We start from the raw sequence: 9642 nt of genomic DNA, 5'->3' as shown, positions 1-9642 counted from the left end.
GCGTATACATGCATGCATCACAGCTTGTGGCGCGCACCAATTCTAGAGAAAACCTGAAGAGAAAACACCAATCCAACGTGCGCGCGCATGCGCACGTAACAGCGACGTTCCCACCGCCGCACGCAGGTGCACGCATAAATTCGCATCAGCGCCGCGTCACCGGCCGGCGACCGAAAAGCGTCCATGCCGTCCATCCTATTCCTATATAGCGTCCAAACTAACCGACGACGGGCGGAGGAATCGACCGACGCAATGGAAACGGAAAAGGGGAGAAAAATGGGAAACGGCGGAGGAGAAAGAGGAAGACAGACAGGCCACAAGGAGCCAAACGGCCGGCACGCAAGCGCGAGGCCATGGATAGCGCAGCAAGGCCAGCGAGCGAGCGGCGCGAGAGGGAGCCGACACGTACGTGCGCGATGCTGATGCTGGCGCTCGCCTTTCCCCTTCCCTTTCCCTTTCCCTTTCCCCGGTTACGCCGCCCCCATTGTAGGTCGCCTTAAAGTAAGCAGCTCTGGGCCTCCCACCCCCCGGAGAAGAGAAGGACCAGCCGATCGACCCCAAAACCTCTCTCGATTCGACTTGGACTTCGAGGCCTCCTCCGCTCCACTTCGTCGCCTCCCGGCCTCTGTCCGGGCGGCTGATCGACCACGCGATTTCGCCAGGTAATTGACTATGGCAATAATCGCCCTGCTCATCTTTGCTGCGATTCCGCGTCGTCGTTGATTGCTTGGCTTTTGCTCGAGCGGGGAATGTATTACTCCAGTTTGTGTGCTCCTCTGCTTGTGGTTGTGGGGATTTCGGTGTGCTACTTCCCCTTTGTTTCTTTCTTCCCTCCAACGGAGATCTTTGCCGCATCCAGACCTGTCCAACATTCACATCATCACGCTGGGAGTTAAAAAAGACTTGATTACTGACTGAGAGGTTAATTAGATGGTTTAATTATTGATCGATCGGCCGGCCCATCCATCACACTTTCCCCAAATTTACCCTATATATTATCGAAAAGATCCTACCTGCGGAGCAGCGAGGGATTCTGATTCTGATACTGCCGTGTAACTATTGTGTGCACAGCTATTGAGTAGCACATTCATGTTTTTTAGCTCACCTCTTCTGTTCTCTGTTCTTCATTCAGCTCAGTTGTTGGATGACTGCATTTCCTGCACGTCTCTTCCGTTCCATGTTTACCACAAATGCATATATGCCTAGTCATGACGTACTACTTTGTGAACCTTTCTAAGAAAGAAATCCGTGTTAATCCGCTAGGATTCTAGCTACGTGCCACGCACCAGGAGCATCTCACTGAACCACACTTCAGCCACTGAATATGTCCCTATCCCCATTAATTTGAGAAGGGAGCTTCACCCATTTCATTGACATTTGAACCACACTTGCCCTTGCCATTCATGTCCCATAGCAGATTAGCAGGGGTCTTTTATGGCCAGCCCACTCATTTCACATTCAAGCCCGGTCTCTAACAAGTGACATGCTGTAAACATCTCATATTATTCGTCATCAGTATATTCAGTGCAACTCGTGTTTCACCTGTTTCGATCAACTTGTGTCTGAACTATAAAACTGTTTACTGAATCACATATATCGTTTCTCTTGTTTTGGCAATAGTGAAAAATTGAAAATGGATGGGAACGCCAGAGGAAGCGGACATTCTGACGCATTAAAGAACTACAATCTGGGCAAAACATTAGGTCTAGGCACATTTGGAAAAGTGATAATTGCAGAGCATAAGCTTACAAGACAAAAAGTTGCTATAAAGATTCTGAACCGCAGTCAAATGGGAGCTATGGAAATGGAAGAGAAAGGTATGCCTCCTCCTCCTTGTACATTAATCCTGATACATTCGGCTGGCTTGCTCCAGATTTCAAGTAATCTGCTTTCAGTGCTTATCAGACTTGTGGGTGTGTTCCTGATTCCCGTTAACAAATTAGTCGAGATAAAGTACATTAGCATAGGATACATTCGGCTTGGTCAAGAAGAAAGTTCACCTTGTGTTGTTGCTGCGAGTTAGTAGAATTTGCAGCTGCAATTTCTTCATAGGCTCAATGTCTAACACTTTACTTCTACACTTTGTTTTCTGATCCCTTGTTTCCAGCAAATAGAGAAATCAAGATATTGAGGTTGTTCATTCACTTCATTCATCCTCATATCATCCGGGTTTATGAGGTCATTGAGACACCTAAGGATATATTTGTTGTGATGGAATATTGCAACAATGGGGATCTATTGGACTACATTGTTGAGAAAGGGCGGTTGCATGAATATGAGGCTCGTCGTATCTTCCAGCAGGTGCCTTTTCTGCTCTTGGCATGTAGGAACACAATTTTTGGGAATAACAATAGGTTGAGCTTCTTATTTTGACTGTGCAATATATGGACATGCTTGCCAATTGTCCACCTTCCTGACATGCTTATTACGCAAATCGCGATCAATTTGCTCGATTTTGCATTCATTGACTAAGTTTTAGCGAAGATATTTTATACCTCAATAATGTTTTTTGTCTCGTAGGGTCCACACAAACACGGTATCCGGAAAATCTCAGAATATTCGGATTTTTTTGCATGCAACTTTCAAATGAATTTCAAATTAAAAAATTCTAGCGTCTAAATCTGTCATAGTCAACATATAGTGTACGATAAGTTGTTGCTGGTCCAGTGGCAGCACCTTTCCTTACTTATCGATACGCAATGCACCGGATTCGACTCTTCTTCATCGGCGCTGTTGTTGGTACTTTTTATGCACTAAAAATGAAGTTTGGAAAAAATGCGTAGTAGATGTGGCGACCTCCAACAGAGAAGTCGCGCGGTGTAACCACCTGGCAGTGGACAGTTTTATGCTAGCCCATGCATATGACCCTCTTTTAGCACCATCTCGATCTTTGAGCTCAAATGAGTTCAGTTTTTAAAAACGACATTGTGTTTTCTCTGGGCTCGCCGCAATTTCCGTAGCCGGTCGGTTACCGGAAATTTTGAACAGGAAAATAAGACTTTTAGCTCATAACCACATTGAGTTGCAGCCTTTCCAACGTAATTTCTGTTGGGAATAAGTCGTGACGGAGCACGGTGCGACCGTCGTCGATGCGCCAGGTTGGGTCCGTGGCGGTGCGACCGACGTCGGTGCGTTGGGTCGGGTCCGCAGGCCGGGTCACGGCAACACGGCGTACGTGTGTGTGCATGTATGTGTGGCGTGTGTGTGCTTGTAGTTGTAGTACATAGTCAGGCTGTTAGATTTGCCCGATGGAGCTGGCCGCGTCGTTCGCGTAGCGCGCGTGGTGCGCATGGCCGGACGGATCGCTCGTTAACAGCTGAGCCGGCGAGGCGTTCGTGTGTACGTGCGTATACAGAGACGTGGGCGCTGCGTTACTATGGCACTACAAAGGCACGGCCTGGAGTGTGTTCTTGGGTCAGCTCTAGCACTGAGAAAGATAAACGGCTGTACGTGCGGCCGGGGTGTTCGTCGCCGAAACTCTCTGTGTTCTACTCGTTCTTCTACCTTCGTCCAGCTGAGAGTGAGAGAGCTGCTCCAACAATTTCTTTATGTTTTGGGTTGAGCTGATCAACAAGTTAACCTCTTATTGATGCTTTATTTGGTTTTAGTATCTTTTAATGCCTTGGTTATCTAAGTATCACTAATTAAATCAGTTTTGTTTAAATGACATCTTAGTTTTTTATGCCTTGATTATCTTAGTCTCAGTGCTTCAATCAAATCGTGCTTTAAAACATAAAGAGATGGCATATCCTTTGTGAATGCAAATATGTAGTTTGAACTTTGAAGGGTTCTTTCTGATTCACCGAATGCATATTGAGGTTTTGTCTCAATAGTTTCTAAAATTAAAATTTTGTTGAACAGATTATATCTGGTGTTGAATACTGCCACAGAAACATGGTAGTTCATCCTGATCTAAAGCCATAAAACCTGTTACTTGATTCCAAATATAATGTGAAACTTGCTGACTTTGGGTTAAGTAATGTCATGCATGATGGCCATTTTTTGAAGACTAGCTGCGGGAGTCTAAACTATGCTGCGCCAGAGGTATTGAGTTAATTGTATTAGTTGAGTCTTTATCCTCATGCTTCTTCACAGCATCGTACGCGTTAATAGATTTAGCGAGAGTTTGTGCGCAGGTTATCTCAGGTAAATTGTACCCTGGACCTGAGATTGATGTTTGGAGCTGCGGGGTGATACTTTATGCTCTTGTCTGTGGTGCTGTTCCATTTGATGATGACAACATTCCCAACCTGTTCAAAAAGATAAAGGTGCGACAGAACATATGTAGATTAAGTTGGATCCGCCAAGTGTATGCCTTTTTTTTTATAATTTTCTGGAAATCAGCAAATTCATGTATATTAGTTGGACTTTATCATTCACTTTTTGTCTGGAGATTTGACTCCCCCTTGTTTGGTGTTCCAGGGAGGTACCTATATCCTTCCAATTCATTTATCTGATCTTGTAAGGGATTTGATCCCAAGAATGCTTGTTGTTGATCCGATGAAGAGAATCACAATTCGTGAAATTCGAAAACACCCATGGTTTCAGAGTCGCCTTCCTCGCTACCTGGCAGTGCCTCCACCAGATATGGCGCAGGAAGCCAAAATGGTACCCATCTATGTCACAGTTCAAGCGACTGTTATACATTTATACATGCACAGCAAAACTTTTGAGCCTTTGTCCGCTAATGTATACATGATCTTGGATGGATCACTGGAAAACTAACATCTATACTTTTGTCATGGAATGCTATCTTTTATTGCCATAATCTTAAATTGTAATATTTGCAAACAAAACATTATAGAAATCAACGGTGAAAGGTGTGGCTCAAAGATTCTTCTTTCTAGAACATACACTTCAATTTTTATAAAGAAGAGAACGCCTAGAGCCCGAGAAGGCACGACTTCTCGGCTGCACCACAAACGCGAGTGAGCGAGCTAATGGGCATGTGCTCTAGCCAGCCGAGCACTGCTCCATTCTCAAAACACAAGAGCGTCTGGAGACTTGAACGAGGGCGGGCTGACTGCACACCACATGCCTTGCCAACACTGGATGCTCAGTTCTCAGATATGCACCTTCATAGCTGCTTGTGTAACCTTTTATTTGGCAAGTAGTCCACATGCTGATGCTGATCGGCTTGGCATGTAGATAATTTTAAAACAAATTCTACTGCTTAACTGATAGGCGGAGTTCCTGCTGGACGCTGGTTATTTAAAAAAAAAACTAGCCAAACAACTAAGCTATCACTCAGCAGTGGCTCAAAGATTATGAAAAAAAAACTAGCCAAACAACTAAGGTTATGAAAATTAAAACATCATGTAATAATATGAACTTATGAAGGTGATTCCTTGCTAGTATCTAGTGGTAGTCCTCAGGTCTCCTTGACATGCCGTTTTTATTTACCCGAAAATTCGTTTACGAGCAAGCTTTCTAATTTCGTTCCTATGGGAACGATATACGGATTTGCCATCTGTTCATTTCTGAAGATTGATGAAGATACACTTCGAGACATTGTCAACCTGGGATATGATAAAGACCATGTGTGTGAATCGCTGTGTAATAGGCTGCAAAATGAGGTACATCCAAACAAAAATCTGTGGTTCACTTCATTCAGTTTTCATAACTGACTTTAGATAATTAATGTTTCCAGGCAACTGTTGCATATTACTTGATCCTGGACAATAGGTTCCGGGCTACTAGTGGCTATTTGGGGGCTGTCTATCAACAACCATTGGTTAGTCTACATTTGCATCATCTATGACTTGCTTAATGCATTAAAGGTTTAAGCACTACTAACTTTATGAATGGATGGTTCTCTAGGACAGGAGTTTTAATCACTTTACTTCAACGGAATCAACAAGCCCAAGTACCCGGAATTATCTTCCAGGAATTAATGATTCTCAAGGCAGTGGCTTGCGGTCATATTACCCCGTTCAAAGGAAATGGTCTCTTGGGCTCCAGGTCTTGTACATTGTCCACTTTACTTGGCTTTGTTTACACATTCAGTTGTTCTAATGCATCACTTATCCAGCAGTCTGGAGCTCACCCTCGTGCGATAATGATTGAAGTTCTAAAGGCACTTAATGAATTAAATGTCCGTTGGAAGAACAATGGAGACTACAACATGAAATGCAGGTGGTGCCCTGGGTTTCCTCAGTTCAGTGATATGTTGTTAGATGCCAACCACAGCTTTGTTGATGATTCTACCATGATGGATAATGGTGATGCTAATAGGAGGCTACCTGCTGTGATCAAGTTCGAAATTCAGGTGTGCAACACCTTCTACTACTAACGTATTTCTTTTGCAATAACAAAAAAAATTTGGATTTTTCTACTCAATGTCGCCTTCAAAGTGGGGTCACCAGAAAAGTTAAAGTTTTTTCTGGAGCCAATATGTTTGATTCATAATTGTTACCTAATGACCATTATTGTGACCTGCATGTGTCTGCTGTTGCCAACAAGTATTGTCTACTGACTCAGGCATATTGATAGAACAAACCTCCCAAGTTTAAAAGTTCCACAGTGTTGGTTGGTTCTATGCTTCAGGTGTTATGAATTTACAATGAGAAAGGTGTAACAGCACACGGTGCCTAGTCACCCTTTATGAACAGTAAAAAAATTCTGAAACTTTGCAACATATAAGATGATCAAACTTTATAGGTTCTTACAAGTCTTCATGCCAAAATATCATGTAAAGAAAGGTGTATAAACAAGTTTGAGATTTCAGTGCTAAAAGTGCTTAAAATCTGCAATACTAAAATGTTTTTCCTGTGTAGATCTCCTCAAATGTTGTTTTGGCATGAAAACTTGCAAGCACCTAGCTAGAAAGTTTGATCATCTTTGATCTTGCAAAGTTTCAATTTTTTTTATTTTTTAATTTGTTTTGGTGTTACTGTTCATAGAGTGTGCCTAGGCAGCCGGCTGCTGAAAATCCACTCTCATTTGCAATTCGCCAGCATGGTACTACTGTCTATTTGGCTCTAAATTTCTTGTATTTATTCTCCAGCTTTACAAGACCAAGGATGACAAGTACCTGCTAGATATGCAGAGAGTTACTGGATCTCAACTCCTCTTCCTGGAATTTTGTGCGGCCTTCCTTACCAACCTTAGGGTTCTATAGTGCTTGTTCTAGTTGAGTGGAGAATAGCAAAACTTATGACTGTCCTGTATGTGTGGTGCCGTTCATTTCCCCAACAGTGAATAAGTGATGGTGTGTAAACATGTAGGCGGTGTGTTTCATCTTAGTTTTACCGAGTCCCTGACAGCGAACCATGTTGTTTGAGTGACTAGTCCTGTGTCGAGCACCAAAAGGTTAAGTTGTTGTGAACTTGTAAGATAAATAGGCTGTGGTGAACCTTTTTTGACTCTGCAGGCTGCACGACTGCTGGTGGTGATGCTGGACCACAAGGTTTTGCGATATTATTGCAAGATCTCGCTTCTATTTGCCATGTTGTTGAACACGCTGATGCGTCGTCTATCTGCAATTTTCACAACCGCTAAAAAAATCATTTGCTTTCATGAAGAAAGAGGCCATGGTTATCAAGCCATGAAGAGCCAAATGTGCTGAGCAATTTTCTGCACTAGTAGCCTAGGCTCATTTTTCTTCCCTTGTTCTGTACATACTATTTCTCCATGAAACTATGAATACACCATCGGAAGAAATTCTACGGGCGTAGATCGAAATTATGAGCATATACTATGCATGTGTATGTTAGCAACGGCTATCCAGGGCGAAGCAACGTCATATGTTGCTCCCCTTCCGTGCTTGCATGCGCAACTCTGTTAATATGTAGAATATGAATATGACGTTATTTTACATGTTAATTGTTTAAAAAAATGTTATTTAGGGTGCAATCTTAATTAATAACGCATGATCTGTTTTGTTTTCATACGGGTGTTGATCCGAATTGAAAATGAAGACCTAAGCAAAAGATTGGATACAAAGGAAACCAACTATATAATCTTGCATGCACACCTCATCAAAACCTCGCGAAAAAAGTAAATTGCTCATCTTATATCAAAAGAGAGACGCCTTAAAATTGACCACATTCATGTTAGGAAATATGCAACTTGTATTTACAAGAAACCAAAAGCCAGTATATATATACATGTACATGTGTAGAATATGTAGGAAACCCCCTATACAATGCGGTAAATACAAAATTTTACATGGCTATATATATATATAACTCTAACACCCCCCTCAAACTCATTGTGGATTAACAACATTGAGTTTGGAGCCATGTTGCGCTCTAATCTGGGTCTTCGTCAGAAAATCCGCCAACTGTAACTCGGAATGCACATACTGAAGAGCAATAACCTGATCCTACACACACCAGCGGGCACATAGAAAGCATCAACACCAATATGCTTGGTGAGCTCATGCTTCACAGGATCACGCGCAATGTTAATAGCACCTGTATTGTCAGATAATAGCAAAGTAGGTGTAGTGACAGAAACACCAAAATCCTGAAGTAACCGCCGTAACCAAGTCACCTCAGCTATCAAAAGAGCCATAGCTCGCAACTCAGCCTTTGTACTCGAACGGGAAGCCGTTGTCTGTTTTTTTGTCTTCTAGGCAATGAGAGAACCACCAAGAAAAACAGAGTAAGCAGAAAGTGAACGGCTAGCCCACGTAGTAAACCGAAGTGGAAGTAGAGACAAACTGACTTAGAATATGAACCAGATAAGAGATATCCAGACGAGTGACACCTAGATTGACAAGACTCCCAACAAGATGACGATAACGCGCCGGTTCAGGCAAGGGATCACCATCAGTATCACGGAGGTGAATATTGAGCTCCATGGGAGTCTCAACAATGCGCTCATCAGTAAGAGCAGCACGAGCAAGAAGATCGTGTATATACTTATCCTGAGATATAAAAAACCATCAGAGGTAGAAGAGACTTCAATCCCAAGAAAGTAGCGAAGAGGTCCAAGATCGGACATAAGAAATATTCAGGATCGTCACCAGGGATGATCATGTCATCAACATAGAGAAGAAGAAGAGTCCGTCCATAAGGTGAAAGGTGGAGAAACAACGCTGGATCATGAGCACTCGCTGAAAAACCAGCGGCAGTCATCACAGAGGCAAAACGCTCAAACCAGGTGTGGGGGCTTGCTTAAGGCCATAGAGAGAGCGACGAAGACGACAAACCATGCCATCAGGAATAGAATACCCAGGAGGTGGCTGCATGTAGACCTCCTCACACAGCTCACCGTTAAGAAAGGCATTCTTAACATCAAGCTGAGATACAGACCAAGTGTACGAATAGTGGTCATATGGGCCATAAGACCAAAAGTCTCATCGTAATCACGACCATACTCCCGCGGAAAGCCACAAGCCACAAGACGAGCTATGTAACGCTCAAGAGAACAATTGGAGAGAGTCTTAACCTTGTAGATCCACTTACAAGTGATGGGACGAACACCTGGAGGAAGAGAAACAAGATCTCATGTACTAGTGCGTTCAAGAGCGGCAATCTCCTCTGCCATCGCAAACTTCCATTCAGGATGAACAATAGCCTGACAATAAGAAGTCGGCTCAAGAACATCAGTACCAGCGGTTGAAAAAACCAAGGCGATTAATAGGTGGAAGCGGACGAGGACACAAGCCATAGGTAGGTTGAGACGAGGAGGACG

At 43.2% G+C, this 9642-nt stretch overlaps 1 pseudogene across 1 annotated transcript; it reads left to right on the top strand.

Moving 5' to 3' along the window:
* The first annotated feature begins 370 nt into the window (after positions 1–370).
* LOC123445531 lies at positions 371–7364 on the top strand (annotated as a pseudogene). Its single transcript, XR_006631107.1, has 11 exons — positions 371–662; positions 1621–1817; positions 2108–2301; positions 3862–4044; positions 4137–4268; positions 4423–4608; positions 5487–5576; positions 5651–5734; positions 5821–5961; positions 6035–6268; positions 7007–7364. The product of XR_006631107.1 is annotated as a carbon catabolite-derepressing protein kinase-like (transcript).
* The last annotated feature ends 2278 nt before the right edge of the window (positions 7365–9642 follow it).

Source organism: Hordeum vulgare, chromosome 3H, assembly GCF_904849725.1.
Source record: "Hordeum vulgare subsp. vulgare chromosome 3H, MorexV3_pseudomolecules_assembly, whole genome shotgun sequence".
NCBI lineage: Eukaryota > Viridiplantae > Streptophyta > Magnoliopsida > Poales > Poaceae > Hordeum > Hordeum vulgare.
The sequence above is the reverse complement of the archived record's forward strand: the minus strand, read 5'-3'. Positions and strand labels throughout refer to the sequence as shown.